Raw genomic sequence first — 20,001 nt, forward strand, 5'->3', positions numbered from 1 at the left:
CTTATGTACACCTGAGAATTGTTTATCTACTTGTAATAAATTGCCATGCATATATGAGTTAATAAAATAATTTTCTTTGGTTTGTCGTTTAGGAAACTAAGGAAAGTTGTCCTCTGATGTAGTAGATTGAGGAAACTTTTCCCATTTTCTACGGCAAATTGCTTCTTGCAACTCAAAAGAGATTGCTGCTCAAGAAAAAAAATATAATGTATAACATTCATCAAGACATAGATCCCATTGACTTCTGTCAATTGAAAGTTTTGAGACTGCAAATTTTATTAGTTTCTCATCTAGAAATGGCAGCGTAGATGTGATTCTTAATAATTCTGCACCACTTTTAAATTGGAAGGTGTATATATGTTATTAGTTCATGCTTTCAATTACTTATTGCTCATGTTTTTCCATTTTACAATATCCACTGGTACATATAAATACACATACATACATATATACGGCTTAAAAAATATACGTTATTAGTTGTGTGTATTTAGTTATTGTTTAATTGTTTATTTAGTTTATTTATTTAGAAATATATATTAGTTATTTATTTTGTTTTACCACTTGAGTTAATTAGTAATAATAATTATGTTATAATTTATTATTATTAGAGTTGGAATAGGGTTAAGAAATATAGGTCTTTATACATATTTTTAGAGTGGGAAAATCATTTCTAGCTGTAAAATTTAAAGTATGTGAGTTTTTTCTCCTTCATCTACCAGTCCTAGAGGATTGATTAGGGTTTTATTTTTGAGATTTCTCTTTAATAGTTAGATTAACTAAGTTTTTCTTTTCTTATTGGAGGATATAGGTCTTTATACATATTTTTAGAGTGGGAAAATAATTTCTAGCTGTAAAATTTAAAGTATGTGAGTTTTTTCTCCTTCATCTACCAGTCCTAAAGGATTGATTAGGGTTTTATTTTTGAGATTTCTCTTTAATAGTTAGATTAATTAAGTTTTTCTTTTCTTATTGGAGGTTCTCATCTATCTTTTGGTCTTTTAGTTCATAGAGAATAAGTTTTAAAAGTTTTGAAGGATAGCCAAGGATAGAATTTTTATGTTCATGTGTCTATTTGATGTTTTATAGGATTTATATGGGTTTTGGAATAACTTTCTAGGATTAGATTGAATTTTAGATGATGGAACCCTGATCTGAAATTTTTGTGGGCATCTGTATAATGTGGCTGTTTGGATTTGTTTTAAATATCTAAAAATTTTATTTGACTCCAAATTCTTTTATGAATGATACTAGACATCTTTATGAATTTGTAGAAATTTCTCTACTTGATTTGTTATGCTTTCAATTTATTTTGCAATTCTAAAGATTATGTTTCCTATTTGATTTTATATGCAATAGTAGTATGGTTTGTAAAATTTCAAAACAGATTCAAATGAAGTTACTTTGGCTTGGAATTTTATATGCGGTATCCTCTATATGTCTAGTTTTATGTAAAAACATTTGGCTTCACATTTCTTATATTTTATTGGGGATGATTTTCTAAGTGATGTATGTTTACTGTAAATTTTTATTTCCTAATCATATCAATTAAGAGTTAAAAGTTAAAATTCGATTTAAATTACTTTTTGGTCTTGAATAAACCTAATAATTTTTATATAGTATGTCTATTGTATGTAGTGTAACACTAAAAAATTTTGACCTCTTTTGGCCTTGAATTTTAGTCATAGTGGTTTTTCTTTTGATTGAACTCCATTTGGATGATTGTTTTCCACTTTCTATCAATAAGTTACTAAATTTGTTTTGACCAATTTTTTGGACTTTATTTGAGGTATAAAAATTTATATGAGTGCATATATACATTTAGTATTATCTATAAAATTTCAAATAAAACTAAAATTTTATGAGAGAGAAACAAATTGGAAACTAAATGTATAAAAAACTTGATATTTTCAGTACTCTTGTGTCAAATTATCAATGAATTTTGAATAGGTTTTTATTATTATTTTGAATAGGTTTCAGTATGCATGTATACAAAACTTCTATAAATTTTTAGATTTAGATGGTTTGCTAAGGAATCATTTTCTTGTTTTGGGACTGTTTGTTGGTAATTAGGTTTATACTTTAGTTTCTAATGATAGATGATTCAGAATCTTTAAAGGAGTTTTTAAAAGGTGTCTAATAACTTTGAATAATAAATTTATGTTTTGGAAATTTAAAGGCTTTGTCGTTGTTTGGCAAATTAAAATAAAAAAGAATAATTAAAAACTAAAGAAAGAAGAATAATTAAAAACTAAAGAAAGAAGAATAATTAAAAATTAAAGAACACAATTGAATTGACTAAGAAGAAAAACAATGATATAAAAACATTAGGGTTTTGGATTTACCACGATCTAGTTATATTCATTTTCATGCATGCAACCAAATTCCAACAATAATATTTATTAACCACACTTAATCTTTAAAATAATCAAAAGATGTTTTCTCAATCGGTTTAATTCACACAAGACAATTTAATTTTTCCTAATCTAGATTGATCTAATTAAGTGCTAGAACATGTGAATCAAATAAAAATGAGATTAAGCTTTATAATGGCATCAAAGACATTTCTATATAACATAAACATGGCACGATAATATTCCTATTGATCATGTTATCCATTGCCAACAATATTATTTTCTATATTTCTTTGCAAAAACTTTTAAGGAGTTTTTAGAAGGTTTATAACTATTTTAGATAATATGTAATACCCTGCCATTCTCTTGTTTGAACAATATTATATCCAATTTAGTCACCATATTCCGAATGGTAAAGTTTATTTCTTTATTTATTTATTTATTATTATGATTCTTACGAATCCTAAAGCCAACCATTATGGAAAGGCCTTGGTTGTTAAAAGAGTGACTATATTTACATTTAAATCATTACCATTTCATACCTGAGCGATATTGGATTGGACACCCGTTAGCCTTGTCAGTAAGGTAGTATGCCAATGCCTTACACCTGCTTATACTTATTTGTAACTTTATGCCAAACCACCATTAATCATCACAATCGACCAAGTATATTGTTCATTGATCATACTTGTTCGTGTCTCGCATCCTTTAGGGTTCACAGGTCTCATAGTACACCTCACTGGGGCCTAATGCCCCCTTCTTGCCTCACATCCTTTAAGGCTCACATATCTTACAATGCACTCCTTTAGGACCTAATGTCTTCACTGGCACACTTTTGCTGTGTACAAGCTCGATACCATCTATACCACCCCACTACTCTCTTGCACCACCGATATTGTTCTCACATTAGCCACCACACTCTAAATGTGATGAGGACATGACCAGGAGCATCCTAAGATGGAGTCCAGAGCCACTTCAAATCTCTACGGGACCAATAACCAGGGCAAAAGTAAAGAGGTTTAAAGAAGCACTAAATGGTTTAATCCAAATGGTGTTCACATCCCAAGGAAGCAAGTTCATTACTAAAGATGAACCAAAATTGGTCCATATGATTGAAACGGAGGATGGTAACATGAAAGAAAGCCTAACGCATGGAATCCAACAATATGATGATGTGGCATGATTTGATGACATGGATGGTGATGTGGCATCATATGGTGACATGGCACTTTTGCCACATGGAGGGTGATATGCGCCTACATGGCATTGGCTGAATTTTATAATTAGGAAATATTAGTTTTTATTTTATGTCTTGATTGGATTTTGGCATGTTGCCTATTTTATTTTTCCAATTTAGTTTTATTAGGTTTTTAAATTATTTTTCTATTTTTATTAGGAAACTAGGAGATAAATTAGGTTTTCTAAACCTAACCACATTAGGTTTCCTAAACCTAACCACATTAAAATGATAATTTTGTTTTTTTTTTTTTTTTTTGGTTCAAACTTTCTAAAAGGTTTGTAACACTTTACCACTCTTTTGCTCTACTAATATTGTCCTAATTTAGTCACTGCACTTCAGACAGTAAGGGGTTTTATTTTGTTCAAACTTCCTAAAAAGTCTCTGACCCTAAGGGATTGCTCCCATTGAAGCATGCTTAAATCCAAAGTTCTTATAAACCTCAAAGTCAACTGCTCTAAAAAGACCTCTGTTATTAAGAGAGGGTTTATAGATCTTTACATTTAAATAATTACCATTTCACACCCGGATGATGTGGGATTGAACACCAGTTAGCCTTGCCAATAAGGTAGCCTACTAGTACTCCTCACATGTCCACAATTATCCTGGCAACCTCATATTGAAGTCATCACAATCTACCCTAGTATATTGTTCACTGATTTGCCTTTTTTGTCTTGCATATTTCAAGGCTCATATGTAACACCCCGTCCCAAATCGCACCGGAATCCGTGCACGTTGACCGAGGTTGACCGTTGACCGTTGACCGAAAGGGGTCAAAAGTTGACTTTTTGACTCTGTGGGAATTTCGAGTTGACCAGGGTACCGTGGCGAAGTGCACGATGCCACGAGTTCGTAGACTGGTAGCACGTCGAAAACGGAGCTACGGTTTGAAAGTTATGGACGAAACAAGTTGCGGACCAAACTGTCCAAGGGGTGCCGGAGTTGACTTTTTGTTTATGGGGAATTAAGCTTTGACTCATGCATGGTTGTGAAGTGCTCGTCGATACGAGTTCACAGACTAGCGGCACGCTCAAAACGGACATCCGGTTAAAAAGTTATGGACGTTTGAAGTTTACCGGATACCGTATTATTTTAATGTTTTTGGGTCGGTGAACAGTGAAATGCCACGTGTCAGCTTCTGATTGATCCACGTGGCATGAACAGTGTCACACAGGGTTTTTATTTGTTAAAACACTCGGGGAAGAGAGAGAAGAGAGAGAGGAGAGAGAAAGAGAGAGAGGAGAGAGAGAGAGAGTCACCGGCCGCCGGTCATTTTCACGTTTTCCGGCCTAGATACTGTACACGCGCCGGCCATCCAGATTGCCCACCTCATTTCCGGCAAAACCTCCAAATTTCACGGCGAACGGCCGCCGGACGCGCCCGGATCGGACGTCCGAAGTTTGGCGGCGATTTTTCCCCCTCCACCGCCGGCCACCGCGAATCGGCACTATTCCGGCCGATATACAGTACACGTGCCGTACACCCATCATCCTCTCCTCAAGTCCGGCCTACCCACCAAAAATCACGGCCATCGGACCACCGACGCGCCGGGATCGGAGCGTTTTCCGGCGAGGGGTCGGAAATCTTCAAACGGTGATTTCTCCGCCGTCCGACCTCCGTTTTGCTCACCGCCGGTCCTGTTGGATTGCTCTCCTCACGATCTACAAGACTGCAAAATTTCACAGCTAACGGCCACCGTACGCGCCGCTGCCGGCGACGGTTGCCGGTGACCGTGGCGGCCCGCCGGAAATTACTGTTCCGGCGAGTACCCGAAATTCCGGCCAGCTCCAGTCCGCTGTGTTCGACCTCCTGAACCTGAATCCGGCATCCGTTTCCGCCAATTTGCGACGGTTTGGGAGAATTGCGAAGCCGAAACCCGAAAAGCTTCCCGACGAAATTCAAACCCCGTCGGGTACGATCATCGAAAATTAAGACCGGATCTGTGATTAGCATCACTCGAGCTTCGATTCGGTATATAACTCGTAAATTCTAGATATCGTTTGTGTTTTGACCCCCCGGGTACCGGGTATTTTTTACCCGAATAAAATATTAATTTATTTAACTGTCTGTGAAATTTGTTCTAGGAGCACCGGTGAGTCGTAGAATTGATCCCGTAGTGGATCGTGGGTTAATTGCGTGCTCCAGGTGAGTGACCCACCTTCAAATTAATTTTGGGAATTTAATTGGTGAATATATAATGTGTGATTTAAATATTTGGAATTTAATTTCTATGTGCCAAATATTTATTTGATTTATTGTGGAATTATTTGTGAATTTATCGGATTTAAGAAAATGTGTATTTGACCAATTTATGCCATGTGAAATTATTTTATGGTTTTGAGGATTTTGAAATTGGTGTGGTTTTAATGGTAAATTGGGCACGATTTGATTTTCAAATATTTCAAGGAAAATATTGGGTTATGTTGGTGATTTCAATTTTTATAAAATATGCCATGAAATATTATGAGATTTGATTATGATATTTCGAGAAATTATTTATGCTATTGGGAAAATGTGGATATTTGAATTGATGGATTTGGGAGTTGGTGGATTTGAAAATCATGGAATTTATGGCATTGATTATAAAGAAATTGTGGAGAATTTCCCGGTTCAAGCGGATGGATTATGCCCGCTATGCTTATAAAAAATGTGAAATTTGTTTTATGATTTAAATTTATGGATTTTATGATTTTTAGATGCACCGTGCACGTACTGGTGTTCTGATTATGTGATATGATATATGTGATATGGATATTGTGCACACGGATATGATTAGCGTGCAGGTGGGTGTGAGTAGCGCGTAGGTGATATTATGAGGGTGTCCTGTGGATGCCATCGGAGAGGGTGGCCACCCCCCTTTGGCCGGGACACCAGGTTAGCAGCGGCGCTGTGGGACGCCACGCGACCGTATGCCGGTTTCTCTCTATAACCTCCTGTCTGGCAGTACCTCGGGACGCTGGGTACTCTGGCGCCACTGGTATATAGTGGGTGCATCAAATGATTTTCAGAACTGTGTTTTAAAAATAAAATGTTTGGAAACTGTATTGGAATTAAAAATATAATTATTACTGTTCGGATATTTATTTGATGTCTTGGTTTTCAAGGAATATGAATAAAGGGTTTTGGGAAAATGTTTTAAAAGGGGAACCTTTCCAACTGAGAGAATTGTAAGGGTTTTGAGAGAAATTATTATTTCCAAATAATTATTATTTATACTTATTACTGTGATATTATATGGTATAGTAGTAGGGTCGCTCACTGAGATGATTAGCATCTCAAACTCTTAAATTCCGTTCCTCTAGGTTCCAGGTTGTCGGTGTTCATTCGGAGCGGACTTGATCTTCATCGCTGTTTTACTTCGTGAAATACCCTGTTCTTCTTTATTGCAGTTGTATTATTTCTTTCATTCTTGTTGTATTCATTATGCACTGGATTACTGTATTTATTTTGAAGTGCTGAAATTTGTGGAACCAATTTGTAGTATTGTGGGAGGAATAAGGGGATATTTTTGAAGTGTGTTTTCAGTGCAGGTAAATTTATGGTAAGTAAATCCCTTAGGGGAGGTGCTGCCGGATTTTCCGTTGGAAGGTTCGGTGGTATTTCCCTGGGATCAGAGCTTGTCTAGGGTTCCGGGGAGGAATTCTGGACGGGACCTGACATCATAGGTCCTACAATAACCCACAACTGGTCTAGTTGGTCAAATTTGGTTAAAATTTTAAAATTTGAAGCATTTATTGGAATGGGGTGTTACAAATATAAACTATCATAATCAAAATTAAGCTCAAACTCATCCTATATTTCGATACCAACACTTAAAGTCAAGAAAATAAGCAAAAATTCAATCTCAACATTGTATAGGGTGTAGCAAAACACTATTAAGCAAAAGAATGATACATTTTGGTAAACACAAATTAGAAACTCAATCAAAGATTTTATAAGATCTAAATGCAAACTAGAAAAATAAAAAATTATGCAAATATGGTGACTATATGCAGCAAACACACTACTAATGCAAGCCTAGACTTCTTTTTTTTTTATGCTTTTCAAGACAACAAAGTGCTGTAAAAAAAATTAAACCTAACAAAACAAGATTCAAACCACCCAACACAAATATTGCAACTAAGCTGAACCTAGACCACTGATTAAGCAAACAAAAATCAAAAGCCTATGCATTTTAGAAACTAGTTTGCGGCCAAGACTCCAAATCAAACAAAAATTGAAATTTTTGACAACCTAACTTCTTTGAATATGCAGCAGCACTAACAAGATTTAGATACAAATCAAAACTCTAAACTAAACTCAAATATTCATGCAAACCTAAGATTGAAATACAAACACACTATAGTTTGCAGAAACAACTTGAAATACAAGAAAATTTGCAACTTTGATCTCCAAACACATATAAGGTGTGACAAGTATGAACTATGCAAGGGAAAATTTAATTTTTACAAAAACAAATATGCAAACCTAATTCTATATGAAGCTAAACAACAATTCTGCAACTAGAATGATAAAATTCCAAAATTTTGTTCAAATTTCTAGCAATTATTATGATAAATAACTAAATTGAAAACTCAATCAATCAAATTCAAAATATGCAGCAACTAAATTTAAATATGAAGAATTGAAACTAAAAACAACAAATTTCCAAACTCACTCGGAATTGAAGCTCAATATCCAAAATCATAAACCAAAAACCGAAATCCTTTGACTTCACAAACTTTGAATGGCAAAGAGAGAAGAAATTATGAAAATTGAAAACTTTTAGCTTGTTGATCAATGTAGTGGATGGCAATAGAGTTATATAAAGCAAATTTGGAAACTAAAATATTAACCTAACTACTCTCTTAATCCTAATGTGAGATCCCACATCGGTTGGAAAGGGGAACGAAACACTCCATATAAGTGGGTGTGGATACTTTTTCCTTGAGAGGCCTTTTAAAACCTTGAGGGCTGGGTTGTAAGAGGATTCCCCAGGCCCAAAGAAGACAATATCTCATTCGAATGGTTTGGGCTATCATAGATGGTATTAGAGCCGAACCCGGATTGGTGTGCCAGCGAGGACGCTGGGCTCCAAGGGGGGAAGATTGTGAGATCCCACATGGGTTGGAAAGGGGAATGAAACACTCTATATAAGTGGGTGTGGATACCTTTTCCTTGAGAGGCCTTTTAAAACCTTAAGAGCTGGGTTGTAAGAGGATTCTCCAGCCCCAAAGAGGACAATATCTCATAAGGGTGGTCTGGGCTGTCACACCTAAGATGACTAATGAACGAAACACTCCATATAAATGGGTGTGGATACCTTTCCCTTAAGAGGCCTTTTAAAAATTTGAAGGCTGGGTTATAAGAGGATTCCCCAGGCCCAAAGAGGACAATATCTCATGTGGGTGGTCTGGGCTGTCACACCTAAGATGACTAATGATGCAAAAACAAAAATTAAAAATATTAAAAATACCCCCCCCCCCCCAAAAAAAAAAAAACCTAATATTTTTTATAGTAATATCAAATTAAAATAAAAATTTTGCAACAAAATTTCCAAGTCCAAATTCCACAATACCAAACCAAAAATAACTTAAAGCCTAAAATTTAGGGGGGGGGGGGGGGGAATTAGGTGCAGAACTAATTATGCTTTAAAATAAAGAAAATGATTTTATTTATCTTTTTTTTAGAAGAAAGAGTGAATTTAGCAACACTAGAAAAATTAATGGAGAAAAATTTCAACACCAATTTTTCAAGCCCACCCAAAAATAAGAAGAGAAGGAGAAAATTGAAAATAAAAATTCAAAAGAAAGCAAAGTAACCTACTAGAAAAAATTAGAATCAACTTTCAAACAAGGTGATCAAGCTAATTTGAGAAATAAACCCTAACATGCAATCTAATTCAATTTCAAGGCAAGAAAAGAGAAAATAGCTAATGTAATAATTGAATCCAAGACAAAATAATAAAAAGCATGTAACTTTCTTGGCAACGATGCCAAAAACTTGTTGTAATATTTTCATTTGCAAGTATACTAATAATTAAAATGGCTAGGGAGTCAAATATCAAACTCACAGGGAAGTCAGATTGAGTTAATTTGCCTTTTTGTTGTTTAGATTCAATGTTATATTAGATTGATCATTGTTGTAAGAACCAATTAAATATCACCTAAAAATCAAACAAAACAAATATCATTAAAAACTAAATCAAAGAGAATGAAAAAGTACCAATTGAATAGTATAACTGAAAGCTATGCTTATGAAAAAAATCAAAAATACTAGGTAAATAAAAAATACAAAGATGTAAGAAGTGAAGAGATTAAAAAAACATTGTAAACTGTCGGAGGTTTTGCTATAACTCTCGCCCTAATTCTGCTTCAATACCCTTCATCTTCTTCTAGACTTCTTAAACATCAATTAAACTTCTTCAATAGTGAGGAATGCTGAAAATGGTGTAAGAAAGAGAAAAAATGGTGGCTGGTTGGCTTATGCTTCCCTTGGGATGAGAAATATGTGTGTGTGTGTGTGAAATAAACTTCTCAAAGAAGCCACGAAAGAAGGAGTTTAAGCATTAAGCTTTAGGAATATAAATATATGTATATATATATATATACACACACATATATATATATATATTACTAAAACTTTTAACATACAGCTTAGGGTTTTCCGACACTTGACAAGTTGTTTCCTGATATAGAAAACTCCCAAAAGTGGTCATTTTCCTCGGTTTAGAGTGATGATTTATGTCAGATAGCATTCTAAAAGAGGGGGATATACAAGGTTGAAAATAAAGGTGAGTTTGGAAAAAATTTAATGGTTTGAAATGGAAGGTTTTTTTAAATGTGCCCAGTGAGGGACGTTTGTTAAGAGGGAGAGAGGAAAAAAAAAAAAAAAAAAGCAGTAACAATAGTTGTATAGAAAAATACCCCTACAAGTAAACCTTACAGGCCCGATGCAACTTGATTTTAACGTAAAATATATAACCCTTTAAATAAAGCTAGGATTTCTTCCCTTCTCCTAACTTAATCAATAATAAAAATAAAATAATCTCTAATGATATCTTCAGCTCCTACAAATTCGAAAGGCCAACAAATATCCTAAAAATAAATAATTACAAAAAAATAAAATATGATAATATCCTTTACTTGGCTACCAAGAAACTATGTTGCTAAGCTTTAAACCTTAATTATGGCCTGTTTGGTAAAAGGAAAAATAATTGAAGGAAACTGATTCTTGAGAATTAGTTTCTTGGCATTCAATTTCCCTGATAATGATTTTCTTGGAATTTTTTTTATATTGTTTGGTTAACTATATAAATTCTAATACAATCCTTATTTTTTTCCTTTAACATTGTTTGGATAATACGAGAAAAACAAGAAGGAAAATAATATAAATTATTAAAATACCCTCATAGTTATGTATATATAAATCATATTATTCTTCTTATTGTAATTATATTTTAAAGTATATAATTTCTTTCAACTAAAATATATAAATAATATTTTTATAATTAATCTTAATTACAACCCATAATATGACACCTCATAAATTATATTTCAAAATAAAAAATAATAACAAAATACCCTAATATCAAAAAAAATATATATATATATATATATATATTGCTGTAAATTATATGATGCCAACAATATGAATAATTAAAATAAAGTAAAAATTATAAAATAAAATGAATCCATGATTAAATCATTAAAGCATATACAAATTTGACGCAAAAAAAAAAAATATATATATATATATATATATGAGTCAACTTAATCAATCTTATAAATTAAAATTGTCTAAGCTATTGAATTTTAAAAATAAGAAAAAAAAAACATAAGACATTAATAGCCTATGGAGTTGCCAATATTTGGGCAATCATATCGAAACGCAGCTTTTCTGAACAAGTTAAGAACATGTTGACATAAGATGGATCCTTTATAATAACTCTTATTGCATCCAATTTCTGTTGAAGAGTTAATTCTTCCATAATATGTACAATTGTAGCCACCTTTGCTAAAGGATTTGAATCTTGGTTGAAAGACATAGTAACAACTTTAATATAATCTTTTGAGATTTCTTGAAAAGGCCTTTTCACTTACACTTGAAGACATCTCTTGAGAGGATTATGCTTTGTCTTTTGCATATATATCAACTAATGAATTATAGTGCACAAAAGGTTTTACAAACAAACATTTCACTGCCGGATGAGACTACAATGTATAAATCAAAAGAAAATCAAAAATTAATACATAAAATTTTAAACTATTAAATAAATAAAAATAATAATGAAATTAACTTTTACCATTTGCCATTGATCAAACACAGCTTTCTCACAAACTACCCATTTGTTTGTGTCACACCAAATAAATCCACTACCTTGTGTTAACATCTCATGAATAGCCATACATTGTGTCTTGAGAGTTTTGACACGTGTTCTGATATATGGGTCTGCCTTAATTTGATAATCTGACAATTTTGTATTCAGCATTTTTTCAAGCTCAATAAGATAACCATTCTTAAATCCAGCGTCAGCTTTCCATTTCCCATTTAAACTTAACTCAACCAAGCACTCCACAAGTGTAGCATCCTGATGAGCATTCCAAGCGAAATAGGTCTTGGCCCTTTTAGATCGCATACATGAATTGGGAGTTGAACCATTTGCATCCATCCTAAATAAATACAAATATGACAAAAAATATTTAAATATAGAATCAAAAAAATAATATCATTTAAAATACTATATGTTGCTAATAAGTAATACATAGCAAATGTTTCAAACATAAGGTAAATATATGCTAGTAAGTCATGCCCCGCCACTCATTCCACATTTATGTTGCTAAATTTGTCCTAAATGTTTGACTTGAATATGATGCATCTATAAATTTGATACTCTCACCTTATTTTGTACCCACTCTCTTTCTAAATCATCTAATTGAGACTCATAAGGATCAACTGACATCTCTTGCCTAATAAAATTATGTAAAAGAGCACAAGCCATAATAATCCTATTTTGAGTCTTCACTGGATAAAAACTCAGGCTTTTAAGAATTTTCCAATGCATCTTCAATAACCCAAAGCATCTTTCAATGACATTTCGAGCACTTGAATGCTTCATGTCAAAAAATTCCTCCTTGGCGGTAGGTTGATAACCATCTTTCCAATCATTTAGATGGTATCTTTGTCCTCTATATAGAGCAAGAAATCCTTCACTATTTGGATATCCAGCATCAACAAGATAATAATAACCTATAAAAAATATCTAAATTCTATTAGCAAAACAATATATATATATATATATATATTCGAAGTACTATTAAATATTTTACTAAAGAAATATACGATGTGGGACTTTTAAACCATTTCTCCTACTAATTGCTTCTCTAAGTATCTTAGAATTTCCAGCGGAACCTTCCCAGCCTAGTTGTATATATATGAATTCCATGTCATGAGAGCACACTCCAAGGACATTTGTAGCAATTTCACTTTTGCTAGTACAATACCTAGCTTTGTCGACATCAGACACATGTATTTTGATATATGTTTCTACAAGTAAAAAAACAAAATAGCTTAAATATGCTTTTTCCTTCATAATTTAATAAATAATAATAATAATAATAAGTTAATGAATGTATACCTTGAACCACTTCCATTTGTTGTCAGTTGAGTTTTTAGTCACTGCTTCAGGTTTTTCAAGTAATTGTTTGTGTAGTCGTATGATGTCATCTAATATACTATTAAAGTGTCTACTAATTGTCTCACCCGAATGCGTAAATCTATTTTTTATTCCTCTATTTTTGCCATGATTAGCAAGTATGTATAAAAACATTGCAACAATCTCATCTACACTTACATTTTTAGTATCACGAATCTTTCTAGTTGTTCTAAGCATATAAAATAATTTTGAAAAGTATGTCTATCCATGTGAAGCTGCTCTTTACATGCCAAATCATCCTCGTCCACCATTTTATATAAATTGTTAACACGAGAAGGATGCCATAACGAGGATGATTGCCTAAAATGCTTAATATTATAGGTTTCAAGTAGTACAATCATAATATTACAAAGTATTATAATAAGTTCAAATAAAAATCTAAGACCCTCTACCATTAAATTTTTTTTTTTTCACTTCATTGCCATCAATCTTGTCATGTTTAAAATGTACTATCATAACACAAAAAATATGTTTAGTTGTACATATAATTCTAGCAAAGATAAGAAAATAAAAATAAAACAAATAAGAAAAAAAAGAAGAAAAATAAAAACCAAACGTAAAAGATCATGCCTACATGCCATTCAATAACCAATAAAAAATTATTCTTTATTTATTTATTTATTTGGAAAGTGGGAAAGGAAAAGGGATGGAGGAGATGGATTCACGCTGGAATCTTCTTCAGCTCCGTTTAATGATTAATACAATTTTTTTTTTTTTTCATTTTGTTCAGAGAGAGGGGAAGAGAAGGGAGCGAAAGAGTGGGGGTTCACATTAAATATCAACTAACTGTACATACTTCTTCTTTCTATCACGAATATATTAAATTTTCTTTTTTTTTTTTTTTTTTTTTTAGAGAGCAGGGAAAATGGGAAGGAGGCGGAAGAGTGGGGAAAAAGGAGGGAATGCTGTTTACGATCTTCTACCATGGACATATTATTTGCTATGATCACTGACAGTGATATTGAGTCTAATAGTATCATCATTATATAAAAAATATTAAAATATAAAAAAATAATTAATTTACCTCAAAGTGATGCTGAGTATACCAGCGATATTGAGTCTAACGAAATCTATTTGCAGTGATGAAGATGAAAAAGAAAGAAAAACAATGGTAGGTTTTCTTTTTTTTTAAAAAAAAAAAAGAACGACAGATTTAAAAGAAGAAAATAAGACGTACAAGTAATTATACAAATTTATGCATTAAAATTAAAGGATAAAATTGTATTTAAAAAAATACATAAAATCAAATTCCCAGAGAATTTTAGAATCACAACTCTTTGGAAGAATCCACTTTTCATCTCAGTTTCCCATATTGTGAGATTTATTTGCTTCTGGTGCCAACAAATTCTTTTTTTGAAAAACTATCCAAACAAAAAAAAAATTCACTTTTTTAGAGAATTTTAAATTCTCACTAACTTTATCATTACCCAAACACCCCATTAGGGTTTGGGTTTTGAAAGGGTAATTAAATGAATTTGGGCTTGAACTTTTAGAATGCATATATTGAGCCTACAACCTCCTAAATTATGCAAGACAAAAGGCTAGACCCATTGGATCCTTCTATTAAGACATCAATCAAATATAGCAACTTCAAATGAATATTGGCATTGATTCCTTCATTATTTGGTGTAAAATTTTATAAAAATGTTTCTCAATGCCTTAAAAAGTTTCACCAAAAAGAATCACTATAAAATTTCACTTGTAGGTTAAGATATGATCAAAATAGTAACTATTGCGTAGAAAGTCAGCATCTCCATATAGTAAAATACAGTAGAGATTAAATCTTCAAATTTTCAAAATAAATAACTAAGCTTCTGAAAATTATGTCTTAGAAAGAAAATTAGCAACTTATGTCAGGACCCGTCCGGAATTCCTTCCCCGGAACCCTAGACAAGCCCTGATCCCAGGGAAACCCTACCGGACCCTCCAATGGAAAATCCGACAGAACCTCCCCTAAGGGTAGGACTAACCAAAAATTTACCTGCACTGAAAACACACTTCTATAAAAGTCCCCTTATTCCTCCCACAAACTACAAATTAGTTCCACAAATTGCAGCACTTCAAAATAAAACAACAGCAGCAACCCAGTGCATAAAGAATAACTACACGTCCAATACAGTATACAGAGTATTATACAACAAATGTGGAATTTATAAAAATAACAGATAAAGAATAATACAAGATGGAGAGGAAAAGGGAAGAAAAACTTTTAAACCTTCGGCAACGAACTGAGACGTTGGGCTCGCCCCGGATAATCAACGTCTCCAACCTGGACCTAGGGGAACGGAATTTAAGAGTGTGAGATGCTAATCATCTCAGTGAGTGACCCTATCTACTATACAATATAATACCACGGTAATAAGTAGATAAATAATAATAAATTGGAAATAATAATTTCTCTCAAAACCCTTACAATTCTCTCAGTTGGAAAAGTTCCCCTTTTAAAACCTTTTCACAAAACCCTTTATTCATATTCCCTGAAAACCAAGACATCAAATAATTACCAGAAACAGTAATAATAAATTTTAATTCCAATACAGCTTTAAAACATTTTATTTTTAAAATACAGTTCTGAAAATCAGTTGATGCACCCACTATATACCAGTGGCGCCAACAGTACCCAGCGTCCCGAGGTACCTCCAGACAGGAGGTTATAGAAAGAAACCGGCATACGGTCGCGTGGCGTCCCACTGCGCCGCTGCTAACCTGGTGTCCCGGCCATGGGGGGTGGCCTACCCTCATCCGATGGCAACCACAGGACAACCTCATAATATCAACCGTGCGCTACTCATACCCACCTGTGCGCTAATCACAACCGCGCGCTACTCACACCCACCTGCGCGCTAATCACAACCGTGTGCACACTAACCACATCACATATAAACAGAACACCAGTACGTGCACGGTGCATCTAAAAATCATAAAATCCACAAATTTAAATTATATAACAAATTCCACATTTTTGCATAAACACAGCGGGTATAGTCCATCCGCTTGAACCGGGAGATTCTCCACAATTTCTTTATAATCAATACCATAAATTCCATGATTTTCAAATCCACCAACTCCCAAATCCACCAATTCAAATATCCACATTTTTCCAAGCATAAATAATTTCTCGAAATATCATAATCAAATCTCATAATATTCCATGGGCATATTTTATAAAAATTGAAATCACCAACATAACCAGATATTTTCCTTAAAATATTTGAAAATCAAATCGTGCCCAATTTACCATTAAAACCACACCAATTTCAAAATCCTCAAAACCACAAAATAATTTCACATGGCATAAATTTGTAAAATGCGCATTTTCTTAAATCCAATAAATTCATAAATAATTCCACAATAAATCCAATAAATATTTGGCACATAGAAATTAAATTCCAAATATTTAAATCACACATAATATATTCACTAATTAAATTCCCAAAATTAATTTGAAGGTGGGTCACTCACCTGGAGCACGCAATTAACCCATGATCCACCACGGGATCAATTTCACGACTCACCAGTGCTCCTAGAACAAAATTCACAGACAGTCAAATAAATTAATATTTTATTCGGGTAAATAATACCCGGTACCCGGGGGGTCAAACACAAACTTTAACCAAAATGGTCGAATAATATACCGAATCAAAGCTCGTGGAATGAGGATTACCAATCCGGTCTCCATCGACCCCAATTCCGCCGGAGGTGGCCGAAATTTGGTCGGGAAGCTTCGGCCGATTTTGATCTTGAGGGATCTTTCAAACGGTGGGGATTTTGGGCAATCTAACCTCGGAAATGGACTCAGAGGGGTCGAAAATAGTGGGATAGAGGTATGGGATGGGCTGGGTTGCTCGGAAACGGCGAGAATCGCCGGAAAAATTTCACCTCGCCGCCGTGACTTCGTCGGCCCGATCTGGACGCGTCCGGCGGCGGCTGGTCGGGAAATTTGGTGGCCGAGGTCGCGAGGTGGTGGGCTTGGACGGTGGCTGGTGCGTGTACAGTATGGGTGGTCGGAAAAAGTGTAGCAAGGAGAGAGAGAGGGACGGCCGGTGGGAGAAAAAAAACAACTGTGCGTGTTTTGGTGCTCGGGGAAGAAGAAGGAAAAAAAAGGAAAAAAGAAAAGAAGAAGAAAAAAAAAAAAGAAAAGAAATGGTGTTTTCCCACGTGGGAAAAAGAAAAGAAAAAGAAAAAGAAAAAGAAAAAAGAAATAGAAATAAAATAAAAATGATTAAATAATATTAATAATAATATTATTATTTAAAATAATAATAAAACAATTTGATTTTTACACATGGTTGACATGTGGCATTTCACCATGGTGACACATGGTCACCTTCATTAAGTCACACGTGGCACATCGTTACGCATGTAAAAATAATAATAAAATAATACAGTATTTGAAAAACTTTACAGATCCATAACTTTCAAACCACATGTCCAAATCGGACGTGCCGCTAGTCTACGGACTCGTATCGACGAGCACTTCACAACCATGCATGAGTCAAAGCTCAACCTTGCATGAATAAAAAGTCAACTCCGGCACCCCTTGGACAGTTTGGACCTCAACTTGTTTTGCTCATAACTTTCCAACCGTAGCTCCGTTTTCAACGTGCTACCAGTCTACGAACTCATGCCAATGTGTACTTCGTAATAGTACCTCAGTCAACTTAGAATTCCAACCGGATCAAAAAGTCAACTTTTGACCCCTTCGGTCAACGGTCAACGGTCAACCTCGGTCAACGTGCAAAAATTTCCGACATGGTTCGGGATGGGGTGTTACAACTTAGCTCCATTAATGCTCTATAAAATGTAGCTCTCCATATTTGTTCTAAAAAGAATCCAAAATAGTCTCAAACTAGCAATTTTTAGTCTTTTTACCTAAATATAGTAAAATAATGAAATCAACATATAATTATTCTAATTAAGCACAAATTATTAAGAAAATAGCAAATATTGAGCATTAATAAGTTCTATAAAGTAGTAATATGAAACACTTCATCACTTTACTTTTGAACCATCACTGTTCCATATTTAGGTGATGTGAGATTGAACATTAGATCGCTTTTACCAATAAATAGCCTACTAGTGCCCTACATCCACCCTCACATATTTTGGTAGTCTAACACTGATTCACCCACAATGGTCATCACAATCCACCTCTTTAGGGCCCAACATCCTCACTAGCACACTTCTAACTAGATATAGCCTCTAATACTATCTGTAACGCCTCATTCCCTCTAGCTTCCCACAATCTTGCTCCATTAATATTGTCCCCAATTTAACCACTGTACTTCAGATGATCGTGGAATTTTTATTCAAACTTTCTAGGAAGATCTTAGGATTATTTCCATTGGAGCATGCTTAATCCAAAGTTTTCTCGACCCCTAAAGCCAATCGCTTTTAAAAGACCTCCACTATTAAGAGAGTGATTATATTTACTTTTGAACTATCACCATTCCACACCTGACTAATATGAGATTGGACATTATATAGCATTTGTCAGTAAGGTAGTCTACCAGTGCCCTACATCCACTCACACTTATGCTAACAGCTTCATATTGATCCACCCACACTGATCGTCAAATTTTCACCTTTGAGTGTATACATATTGTTACACGTGGGACACTACAAGAGAAAACTAATTAGTGATGTTCCTTTTATCATCAATTTTAAGCAAATTGTCATAGAATATATAATTAGGAACATATGCTTAAAAATATCACTTCTTTAAGACATAACTTAACATAAATCACATTATTATTGAAAAAAAGGAAAAAAAAAAAACTTAACATAAATCACATATATTTAGTCACATCCTTTTAAAGGTGTTATTAAAATGTATTTTAGTTACACTTGCTTGTATTGTCAATAAACTACTTTTATATATGGAAAATAAGGGTAACATTTCATTTGAATGTCACTAATGAATTGGGAATATTAAATGAACTTTTTATAATTGTAAAATAATCCATGACATCCATAATAACCTAAATACTTTATTTAAAATTTAATTAAAGAAATAAATAAATAGTCTTTCGTATTTGTGATATCATTTTAATTGTGACATTAGTTATGAGTGACACTAAATATTTTGAAAGAATATATATTAAATATCATACCTATTTAACTAAAAACAAGTAAGGTAGGTGATATATGTTAGCAAATTAATAAATAAAAACTAAGTTAGAAGTTCTGCTTTGGGGGGAAAAAAGTTTAGGATTATACTTAAAACTTCCGCTTTTTATTATTTTAAAAATTTTATTGGATACATTTTAGTTTCTTTTGATTTTTTTTATTGTTTTAAGTCGGCGTAAAAATAAAGTTTTATATATATATATATATATTGTATACAAAGAGAGAACATCAATTAAAGTTGTTAGTTACCGTTCAAAAAAAAAAATTTTAAATTGTTAGTTTTTTCCCCTAAAATTCTTTCCTATTTAAATTAAATAATATGGTAAAATTTTAACTATTAGATATGTATGCATGATATATCATGATTTGATTGACACATAAAATAAATGAAATCCCCTATTTTCGGGTCCATTTTGATTGAAATGGAAGGGAGGTTGATTGGGAGGGATTTTTTTTTTTTTTTCCGCTTTTTTATTAGATTTAGAGGGAAAAAAAAAATTCCCAAATTTCGCAGGAAGCTCTCTCTTATAGCCTTGGTTTTTTTTTTTTTTTTGGCCTTTTTATTGTCTTGATTTCTAATGTTATTTATT

This window comes from Ziziphus jujuba, chromosome 3 (assembly GCF_031755915.1).
Source record: "Ziziphus jujuba cultivar Dongzao chromosome 3, ASM3175591v1".
Lineage (NCBI taxonomy): Eukaryota > Viridiplantae > Streptophyta > Magnoliopsida > Rosales > Rhamnaceae > Ziziphus > Ziziphus jujuba.